The sequence below is a fragment of the Mycetomoellerius zeteki genome, unplaced genomic scaffold, assembly GCF_001594055.1.
Source record: "Mycetomoellerius zeteki isolate Tzet28-1 unplaced genomic scaffold, Tzet1.0 scaffold298, whole genome shotgun sequence".
NCBI classification, from domain to species: Eukaryota; Metazoa; Arthropoda; class Insecta; order Hymenoptera; family Formicidae; genus Mycetomoellerius; species Mycetomoellerius zeteki.
The window spans coordinates 197,480-209,259 of record NW_017257280.1 but is presented as its reverse complement, the minus strand read 5'-3'; the positions used below and the strand labels follow the sequence as shown (position 1 = coordinate 209,259).

General features: G+C 31.7%; 1 long non-coding RNA gene across 1 annotated transcript; it reads right to left on the bottom strand.

The window, feature by feature from the left end:
* Positions 1-7,181: 7,181 nt before the first annotated feature.
* On the bottom strand, positions 7,182-9,921 carry LOC108724428 (uncharacterized). The gene is made up of 3 exons (XR_001936704.1): positions 9,909-9,921; positions 7,428-7,431; positions 7,182-7,258 (listed from the first exon to the last, which is right to left on the bottom strand). It is a non-coding gene; the product is annotated as an uncharacterized lncRNA (long non-coding RNA).
* Positions 9,922-11,780: the final 1,859 nt, after the last annotated feature.

The following is an 11,780-nucleotide window of genomic DNA, read 5'->3' as shown; positions in this document are numbered from 1 at the left end:
GACTTTTTTTCTTAGTTTTTTACTCCTCTACACGCTCCCGAAGTTTTGCCATTTAATTTGGAAACACCCTGTATTGTAATAATAAATGACATGATATCATATAAATATGATACAATGTACATGCTACACAATCTTCCATGTGCTTGATATATATATATAACATGCACTTCACTTAAATTACTAGGCTTTTTTACTGATAACGCTCTGTCATACTTTGTGTGCAGAGTGCTTTTAAAAAATTGACTATGTTTTTTACTATATTTTTTTTGCCAATTATATAATGAAAGAATTTTACATGAATATAAATTTACAATTCTTCCAAACAATTAATGTTTGAAAATTGAAAAGATTTTAGCATTTGAATAAATTGTAGATATACAGGGTGTTTCCAAATTAAATGGCAAAACTTCGGGAGCGTGTAGAGGAGTAAAAAACTAAGAAAAAAAGTCCTATAGACATATGCTCCTTTTTGCTTTGTTTCGCAGGAAATCACGAAAAAAGAAAAAAATATATTTAATTTATTATTTTAATTATTTTATTTATAAACTTTTTAATGAAGATTTTGTTCGAAATGTGCACCTCTTGCAGCAATACAAGCATTGCATCTGTCAAACACGGCTCTTGTAGCAGCCAGGCACTGTTCTTGCGATATTCTGTTCGCTGCAGCTACGATACGATTTCTCAAATGTTGCTCTGATTGAATAGGCGAAGAATAAACTTCTTGCTTCAGAGTACCCCATGCATAGAAATCTAATGGCGTTAAGTCGGGCGAACGAGTTGCCCAATGTACTGCTCCTCCACGTCCAATCCATCGTTGTGGGAATTTTCTATCTAACCAGGTTCTAGCGACTCTGCTGTAATGAGCAGGGCATCCATCTAATTGAAACCACATTTCAGTACGTTGTTGTAATGGGATGTTTTCTAAATAGTCAGAAAATTCATTCTCCAAGAAATTTAGAAAACGGTCCCCATTTAATCTTGCAGGTAAAAAAAACATTTTTTTTCGATTTCTCTGAAACGGAGCAAAAACGAGCATATGTCTATAGGACTTTTTTTCTTAGTTTTTTACTCCTCTACACGCTCCCGAAGTTTTGCGATTTAATTTGGAAACACCCTGTATATAATATATAAACATTATATAACATTATATAACAAAATAATGAAATGTTATTTATTAATAGATATTGATTAATGATAAGAAATGTGTATTTCTAATAAATTAAAGCTTAGAAAAAAGAAGGTGTGTGTGAGGATTTATGCTTAAAACGTACTTTTTAATCGGTATAATAGCATATGTATGTAATAAAGTTTAGCTAAACGCATTAGGATCACCCTGTATATAGGACAAGTATTTCGCACTCGAATAAACTCGATCGAAACTACAGGGCTGAGGCTTCGAAGTTTTTATAAAAGTAATTGGAGCATCGTTTATAAAAGGTACGTGACTCCATTGTTACTTCGTTCCCCGGATTTTCCACGTTCTATTTGCTCTATTATACCTCTCTTCAACTTAATGTGAATTTGACGATTAAACATGTATGTGTGTACATATGTACATGGTTACGGTACACTTTTGATAATGCATTACTGCTTATTAGACACTATATTAATGTCACTGATTCCGCGGAGGATAATTAGTGTTTTATTAATTATCGAATATTCGAACGTTACAGTTGGAGTTGCACGAATCGGTATTAATTCGAGCTAAATTGTTTTGCGATTAATTCGGATATATGACAGACAGAACGGAGCGAAATCGAATTTGAGAGAGATTGAGATTCAATGTAATTCTCTTCTCTCTCTCTCTCTCTCTCTCTCTCTTCTTTCCCTCCCTCCATATTTCCCTCTCTGAGATAAATATGAAAATTGGAAGTTTCAATTATTTTTTAATTATAACTGCATGTAATATGATATTAAAAGATGCTAATTTTATGGAATGTAACGTAGAATTTATTTCATTGAAAAGTAGGAACAAATTTTATTTCTGAATAAAATTCTTTAGAGTAAATTTGTTTTTCTTTTGCGTACTTAAACAAACAGAAACCTTCTTTCTCTCTCGGAAGAAATCTGTTTGCCATTCGTGTCATCGAGTATATGAAGTAATTATATAGGGTAACTCCGGCAAATATACGCCGTGTTGGAATTTACGCCGCAGAAGTCAGAAAAAATAGAAGGAGTGGGGGTAATTTACCCGCAACTACTCTGTTACATGCCTTTATGTTATATTAGTATTGTGTTATTTCAGCTTTTTTACTGTTAATATTAATGAAATTATTGTGAGTTGAATCGATTTGTCACTGTAATAAGTAGCGCCATCATAAGTTATAATCTATATAAAATGATTACTGTAGGGCGTGTAAAAGACTTAGTGGTATTTCGTGATACATACGTGTAGAGGAATAGTAAAGCATGTTTTATAGCAAAATACAAGTGTTTTGTTTTCGTATTCTTTGTTTAGTTTGTTGTCTCATAATATCCCATCTGTTTGGAATATACGGCATTTTTAGCGGACGGGATTTATGCCCAAAGCATACAAAATGCGCAGATTGAATTCAGTGCACTAAATGCAATAAATACATTACATGAAATATGTACCTCACATGTCATAATTATTATTTATTACTTCATATACATATTTATCATTCTTATTCCTTAATAAAACTTTATAAATACATTTTATAAGTTATTGTATCATTTTATGTCTTATTTATAAGCATTATTTGTAAATTTTTCATGAGCCGTACATACCCCCTCTCCCCCTATAAGTAGTCATATATCCCACCCCTATGGGATATACGGCAAAAATGCAAGGGTTTCAAAAAGATCATTTCTTAATACGAAAAATAAATATATATATTTCGGATTTCTAATATTTTTTTCATAGTAGTAAACAGTACAAAGTTTTTATTGATATAGTTCATTTACTTTAAACATAGTAAATAATACTTATAATAGATTAAGTTTTTGATAGATGTGGCGTATATAACTGGAGTTATCCTATAGGAAGGTTTCAATAGGTCTCCGAAATTCGATTCCTACAGCAACGCGTGTGATTTCCTGTCGACGTTCCAGCGACTTAATGGAGCCGTAAGCAAGAGTAGTGATAAAAACGTTTCAGAAATTTGATCAGTTCCGAAAGTGGGGAAATCTCGCTTATCATGGGTTCAGCTCGACGGTGTGCAAGTCACGAACGAAGCAACTTTATCGTACGAAATGTACGGTTTGACTTATCGATGCATGAACCTTTACGGGAAGGAAAAAAGCTGACTAAAAAGGAAAAGATCGTTTTAGATGTTTCGAATTCACAACATCCGCTTTATGTAGATTGAACCAAAGAAGAATCATCATTTCTGAAATGCATGTAGACCAAGAGAGAGAAAGAGAAAGATAAAGAAAATTTTTTTATACAAAATGCTTCTAAATTATCGTACAACTATAAACACTTATGTACAGTTTTTGTATTTTTTCTGAGAGAATGCATAATTACATTCTTTTCATGAATTTATCAAAAGAATTAATTATTTTCGAGTTTAATAATAAATCGGTGCATATTAAATGTATTTTTTAGTACAATCTCAATCGTACAAATAAATGAATAATTATTTTTTAATCTCGCTTAATCACGAACGCAACAAATTGGTCAACAAATTAGGCCTGTGCAAATAATTACTTTGTAAATGAAATACTCGTGACGATTTTAATTGAAAGCAGGTGCAACTACCAACAATCGGTTTTTGTCAACAAAACGATTACTATAGACAGGTCTTAATTAGAACCGTCCGACTATGCCAGAATCTCCAGCTTTACATTTTGGCGACTGTCAATATTTAATTTATCCTATCGGTCGCTGACAAGCGGGAAACAGAATGCGACCGCTTGCAGCAAAAAGAGAAATTTTTGAAGTATTCGATATTGACGTCAAACCCGCATTTTATTACATTTCTGTGGTACAGTTGCGCGATCGTAATAAGTGATATCAAATTGAGTGTTATAATCAATTGGAACGTTTCTCTTTTTACTTCGAAAATTATAAGTGAGAAATAGTTTTAAATTGAATAATTATATAATATAATTCTGGATTATTCACAATTATGTCAAATGTTTGAAATTTTATATTTATAAAGAACTCTCTCTCTCTCTTTCCTGAGAGATAGAATGAATTGTAATCGTTCAATAAAAGAAGAATATTCATAAAAAAAAATTGAGACCCAGAGAAAGGTTTCTTCAATTCAAAGAAATGTTTTTTTGCTATAAAGAAAAAGGTTAAAGAAAAAGGTTAAAGAAAAAATTTCTTTCATTTGAACGTCATTTCTTTGATTTAAACATAATTTCTTTAAATTAAATAAATTTTTTTATTTGATTTAAAAAAATAATGTTTAAATCCAAGAAATTACGTTCAAATAAAAGAAATTTTTTATGCGTTGTGTGCGACGAAACGCGTCACCTGTAAATCATAACGTGAGCGAAAAACCTCGCACGCGTGTCGTGAATTTCCGCCGACCGGAATTTCGTTTGACGAACATTAATTAGGAATGACGCGTTGCGTCCGTAAGAAAGAAAGGTGTTACGGGTATCGCCGGCTTTTGACGGAGCGTTTAATTGTGCCGGCTTGACAAATGAGATTCTATCGTGTTCCCTTTCCCTTCTTTCTTCTTTCTCTGTCGTTCTCTCTCTCTCTCTCTCTCTCTCTCTCTCTCTCTCTCTCTCTCTCTCTCTCTCTCTCTCTCTCTTCTGAGGGGATCTATCCCAGAGATACATAAATAAATGCCAAATAAATATATATATATGAATGTGTGTGTGTGTTTATTATGTACGTACTTATGTATGTATTGTACGTATGTATTAGTAATATGTATATAGTATATGTACACCCACGGTTCACGGATGCAGCGGGAAGCTCAGTTGCAAAAGGGATAGGTTACGGTCTCGCGGCTTTAACAGATGAGGTACTAATTAGTTTGGAATACAATTGTAAAGCAGAATATATCAATGGTAGCCTGTTAGCGCGAGTTTCGGTTTGTTCCACATTTCTGGACAAAAGTAACGATGTGGACTCTCCTAATTCCAATTATTTGAAGATTAAACGAAATATAATTCAAAAATAAAACTTGTTTTCAACTGCGCATACCGAGAGAATGTTGAAAACTTTATTTAAAAATACTTACGTACTTCTCTGTTTTCTTCTTATAATCCAATTTTTCCAAATTTGAAGATTATATTAACTTCCTAAGTTTTTGTGTACCGATAAACTTACAAAAAAGACAAATATCTCGGAAAAATTTGAACATATATTTTTAAGAAACTTGCATAATTTGGGGGCCGACAAAGAAATGGTTAAACAGCAATATCATCTTAAAAGAAGAATCTATCTCTTACACATAGAATTTGCAAAAGTCGTGTTTGACTATTTTGTCAAAAATGTAATACTCATCAGTTTATTTTTATTATTTTATTGAAATATATATAGAACCACGGATATAGCTTCTTTATATGACTGCAAATTACGCATTAAGTTCATGTTCTTTTAATAACTCAGGCGTTGCTTCGCTCGTTTTCTATTTCTCTTCTCTCAAGCATTAGGATGCTATAGAATCAACTGCATTAATAGAGATAGCGCGGTCGTGTCACATTTTAGTAGATACCTACAAAGCAAAGCTTTGTTCCTTGTTAAAGAGACTTTTATGCTCCATACATGCACATTAAAAGTTTTCTAGCTCTACTTATATATTTTAATGAATTATTGAAGTAATATCATCGTTGTTTTGTAAGTTTTGTTGTGGTCGCAGATATTTTATAACACGTAATAAAGAGGATTAATCCGAACGTAATAGCGGATTAAAGAACATAATGTGTTTTTTATGCTCTGCACATACTAATAAAAATTATATTGACTTCCTTATTACGCTATTACACATAAGAATCATTGAACATTTTTTTTAATTACTAGCTCGCACGATTAATTATTCATAAAAGAATCGAGATGACAATCATTTATCACAGAACAGATATTTCGTACGGTTCAATTTGGAATAAAAATGCGATGGAAACCAGAATTTATTACTATTTCGCGATAATTATGGACGACAATTATATTTGTTTAACGTAAAATTTTTCTCTCGCTTGAGAATAACTTTCGATTATACTTCAAATGGTATCACACGAGTCTTAAAAAAGCAACGTTAATAAATACTCTCATGCAGATAACGCAATTTATGTGATTCCTATTTTTACAATTAATATAAATTTTTCATTTTCGTGTATCTTTCGTGATATGATAAAAAATTGAGTGTAACTTTGAAACTATTTATCGGTAATAAAAGAAATATTTCTCTTTTTTATTAATCTCTCATTCCATTGACTCTAATCATATCTTACAGACATCGTAATAAGAGATTCAGCCCTTTTATCTGCTCTGAATTTATTTTGCAATTCGGTGGCGAATTGATATGTTTTTGATATTCATTTCTAAAAATTAACCGATAATTGCACAGTAGTATAGATAATAGCTGTATATTACATTTTTTCAGATGATATCTTCCCTCTCACGGGTACACCTCGATGTGGTGGGAGGGCTCAGTATCCAGAGGATATACGAAAAGAACGGTTTTTCTCAAGTATCTAAAAATTTTCGGATCTATCTGTCTGATATATCTAGATAAATTTTTAGATATTGAGTAAAATCGTTCTCTTCGAGTAAAAATCCAACGACGGAGAAGCTAACGTACCCTCGTCGCCGATTTAAATGAAAGTGAACGAACCGCAGCCGGTTCGTCGCGTCGCGCGTTTGCTTCGAGAGTACCGTTAAAGTGATCGGACTAATGGACTTTTAACAAAACCCATTCGATTAGATTCTAGTTCGACGGTGGAATCACATCTTCGATGTTTCGACAGGAAAGCGGAACTCTCTTTGAGACGTTGCTGCTTAATGCAGGTGACCGGTCACTGGTGCAATGCTCTCACGCCTCTCACGAAGTGAGGCCAACCGCGTAATGTCACGCAAGTGTTCGCGCGGTTTAGCAACTACCGTTGCTGTCGGCTAATTGAGGACACGCTCTGTCTGTCGGCAAACGGTTCGGCCCTTAGCGGTAAGAAGCGATCGATTGACTCGGATTCGTCTCTGCGTGTATTCTGTTACTCGTTATACAGTTGTTATGAGTTTATAACGATTGCACAACGAGTTACAGAATTTCGCTGGTGGTCGCTCAAAAAGGAGTTGTATAACTCTGGTCAGGGCGCTCATTTCTCTGGGTTTATCTACCTGCTGAATCATATTTAATCTGACTTGGTCAGAGCCTAGCTCTTAGTAGGATCTTTTTAAGACCTAGCTCGTGACGAGGGGTTGGATCCCATTTCCTGGATCGTCTAGATTGTTAGACTCGGCAATAGATACCAACTTTTCTCTTATTAGAGGCGCTTGTCACGTCTACCAGCCTTTTCGAATCGCTCGTGGTACAGCACCACTTGTGTCACACTAGAACTAGTGTTAGGGCGTATGCCTGAGCCAATTTTAAACGTGATTTCGCGTAAATCAGAGGTGATGAACTCGATACGATCGATTTCGTCTTCTTTCGTGTGGGGTTTAATTTTTGTTCGGTATTCATCGTGTGTTTCACGTGTACTCGTCGACATGTGGTGTTGATTCCACCGATCGAAATGGAAATCATGGATCATGGGTTTTGTAAACGTGAAATACCGCAGTGTCGCGCGAAAGACTTTCATAAATAATTAGTCCGCGCGCGATTATAGTATATTATTCGCGAGTGTTTTACGCGAGTGTCCTGTGCGAGAGGATGTCAACCCGATTCTGAGAGGAGGAGGAGTATCAACCTTGCGGTAAATATCATTTTTCGCTTATATAAAATCAGTATCTTTCTTCTGTTCACTCTTGAGTCGTTTTATTATACAATGATTTAAAAATGATAATTAGAAGAAAAGGATTATTTAAAATTATTTTGAAATTTGTGTGTGTGATAAATACGCATTTTTGAGATCTCTTTTTTTATAAAATGTATAATTATTTTTATGAATATCTAACTGAATAATGAATTAAAAAATTCGATGCTTATAAAAATTATATATTTTGAAAATTATATAATTATTTTCAAGAGAACTTTGCATTTAGTAAATATTTTTTAAAAATATTGATTGATTTTCTTTGCTCTGTTTTAATTTGGATTTTATATTCTTTTTGTTACAGAATCATCGTAGCGACGTTGCAGATGTAATTCCGCTGTTGCGCATCGGGTTGATGAATGATAAATTAATATTTTTATTAAAGTAACGGATGTGTGGTAATTTCATTAATGTACTATATATCTCTCTAGAGATGCATATATGCATCAATTAATAAAAATATATGGATAAATGTATGTATAGCATTCCATACATCCGTTGTCTTAAAATGGATAAATTATAACAGATTAGAAGATAAACTTAATCCTGGATGCCTCTTTATTATAAAATTTATTGTGCATGCAATGTTAAATGTATAGTATCACATTACACCCAGTTTTTAATTTTAATCGTTTTTATAAGTCGCCACTGCTCTTACTCAATATCTTGTTAGTTTAATTAAAACAATAGAGTAAAACTATTTAATTCAAGAATACACAGTAAAAAAGTTTGTATATTTGTGTTGAAAATGGTCCACTCACGTTTGTGTTAACAGTTTGTGTTGAATTTTTTAACATATTTGAGTGTTAATTTAATATAATGTGATTGTTATTTAAATAGTTTATTTATTGATATTCGGTATGTTTTAATGTCAAAATGATACAATTTATGAGTAAGTAAACAAGTAACATAAAAATAATGTGTTTTAAAACGTAAATTCTAAGACAAATGAATGAAATATCTGTTAATTTAACATACCATAAATGTTAGTTTTCTGAAAAAAATGCACCCAGAGAAAGGTTTCTTCAATTCAAAGAAATATTTTTCTGTTATACGGTTAAAGAAAAAATCAAATAAATTTTTTTATTTGAATTCAAAAAATAATGTTTAAATCAAAGAGAGAAATTACGTTTAAATCAAAGAAATTTTTTCTTTAACCGTATAGCAAAGAAACATTTCTTTGAATTGAAAAAACCTTTCTCTGGGTGTGTTCTCACGGTTTGTTTACAAACTGTGTCAATGTTATCTTTCTTTGTATTCATTCTCTTGCATAATATTTGTGTTACCTTCTAACATATTCATCTCTCTTGTGTAAAATTAATTCAAAAATTATTTCAAAAATATGATATATATTATATCTCAAAAAAATGTTTCTTTGCTATAAGGTTAAAGAAAAAATTTCTTTGATTTGAATATAATTTTGTAAAAATAAATACATTTTTTATTTGATTACAAAGACTAATGTTTAAATAAAAAAATGACATTCAAATCAAAGAAATTTTTTCTTTAACCGTATAGCAAAGAAACATTACTTTGAATCGAAGAAATCTTTCTCTGAGTGTGTTACATTATAATAAGTATTGTTTTATTACTTTTCTTATCTTTCCTATTCTCAAATATCCATTCAGGATTAAATTTTACATATAAGTCGGTGCACACAGAAAAGCAACGTACATAGGGTAAGTGGATCCAACAATGAAACATGTAAATTTCAGATGCTTATATCTCTTTCAATTATTGAGTTGAAGATCTGAGTTTTGGCATACAGTTTATGAATTTAGTTGGCTGCATACTGTAAATAATAACTCTTAAGTTATTTTTTAAGTTTAGCCACAATTTCGATTATTTCAAAAAATGGGAAGTGGTTCATTGTGTACAAGGGGTGTGTACACAATGAACTATGCTATTTTTATTAAGATTTTAGAGGAGTCGTATTCTAAATAATTACCACAACGAATTATTATTTTGAAGGTTATCGTAAAAAAGGTTATGTGCCATGGTTCATTGTTCACTACATCAAAATGATTCATTGTAGATCACTTGACCTTTTCCACGATAATCTCCAAAATAATGCGGTAAAATAATACAACAGAAAAAAGTTGCTTATAGAATAATAAAGCCAAATGTGCACACAAAACTATTGCACAATGAGAAAAATGATAGGTAAAAAAACATAAAAAATGCGTAAAACTTACGGAAAAAATTTACTTTGCAACCCAAAATTTTTAAAATGTGATATTACAAGGCCGTCCTTGGCACAATTTGCCAGCCGACTAGAGCCGAGGAGGGGTTCAAATGCAAGTCGCTGTGCATGATAAGCGCAATCTGGTAACGTCGCATTTACGAAATATCGCAATGGGGGGTTCATAGTATACTACTGATTCACTGTTGGACCACCTATCCTACACATATATGTATAATACATATTGTTTTCTAAGATATTCCTTCAATTGTTTCACACTTATTTGTATACATTACTAATAAAGTAACAAATATTTTGAAGTAACATATATGTCGTACAATTTTTTGACCTCGCTTTTTTGCAATAAAAGACACTTTACGATTATTAATTTTTGCTATTTATCTCAATGCATTGACTTTAGCCTAAACTTTTATAACTTATTCATGTGTAGTAACTGGATTTTACGCCAGTTGAAGTAGTAACATGATGTAAGATCCAATATACATTTTGTCAAAGAATAGAAGAATTTTATTTCGTAATTATTTTAAAATCGTGTTCAGAGTTTTGCATCACTTAAAATTCCTAATTTTGAAATAATAAATTATACAAAAAATAATTCTAATAGTTTACAAAATACAAAGAGATATGTTTATTGTGAGGGGAAAATTGTCCCTTTCGGATGTTACATCATTCATCTGAATTTCCCATCTCCGCATGCTTTGAGATGAGATTCAGCCACGAATCGTTCGAATCGTTAAGAATATGTATAGGGGCCTTGAATTTTATCAGTTCATTATTAATCAATTTAATAATTTTCAGTTTATTTTTAAATTAAAATTTTGTTATTTATATTGTAAAATTTATATTAAGAAATTTATCTTGTTTCATAATATTGGAGATTCTTGAAATCAAAACGTTAAAAATATCCCATATAAAAGTTTTTTTAATTTAAATTTATTTTTAGTCGAATTATTTATATTTTTAATTTCCATACAATAAACGCGAATAGAGAAAAAACGCGAAATTTATTCGTATATTAATGGAATAATAATAATAATTATTAGTGATAATTGTTCATATTAATATTGAGTCAATTTCATTAATATGATGGCCTCTTCGCGACGCGTTCGTGTTTCGCGCATATCATACAAAAGCTTAAAATCTTATACTTATAGTCAACGATCTAGTCAGTAAAAAAAAGGAGTATTTCTCCTTGTCGATTTCTGGCATGTGAAGCCAGAATATTGGCCAGCAACAAAAGGTGAGTTCAGTCTGGCCAGAAGAAAGAAGAGAATCTAAATGAAGTAGATTGGTGTTTAACACCAATATAAGTTTTTAAAAAGTATATGTAAAGATAAAACAAACTGAATATTTGGGAGGGTAATTTGCTCGCAAATTGCGACTTCTTATATTTTTTGAGAAATGTTTAAAATGTAAAAAAAAACTAACAAACAACAGGGCTAATGAGAGTCAGCGCGAATAATCAGACGCAAGTTTGATAGATTAAAAAAAATCTACAAAACTTGTGCTTTGATTACACAGGCTGATAAAATTTAGGGAGGGCCTTGTGCTTTGAATTTTAAAAGATGTTTCCGTAGGATTTTGATGCGCTAAAAAAGATTATGTCGTCCGTTTTTTTCCATCACCCTCCATTTTTTAAATAATCGCGAAAACAGTTTTTTCCGGAAGTAAATTTTTTATTAAT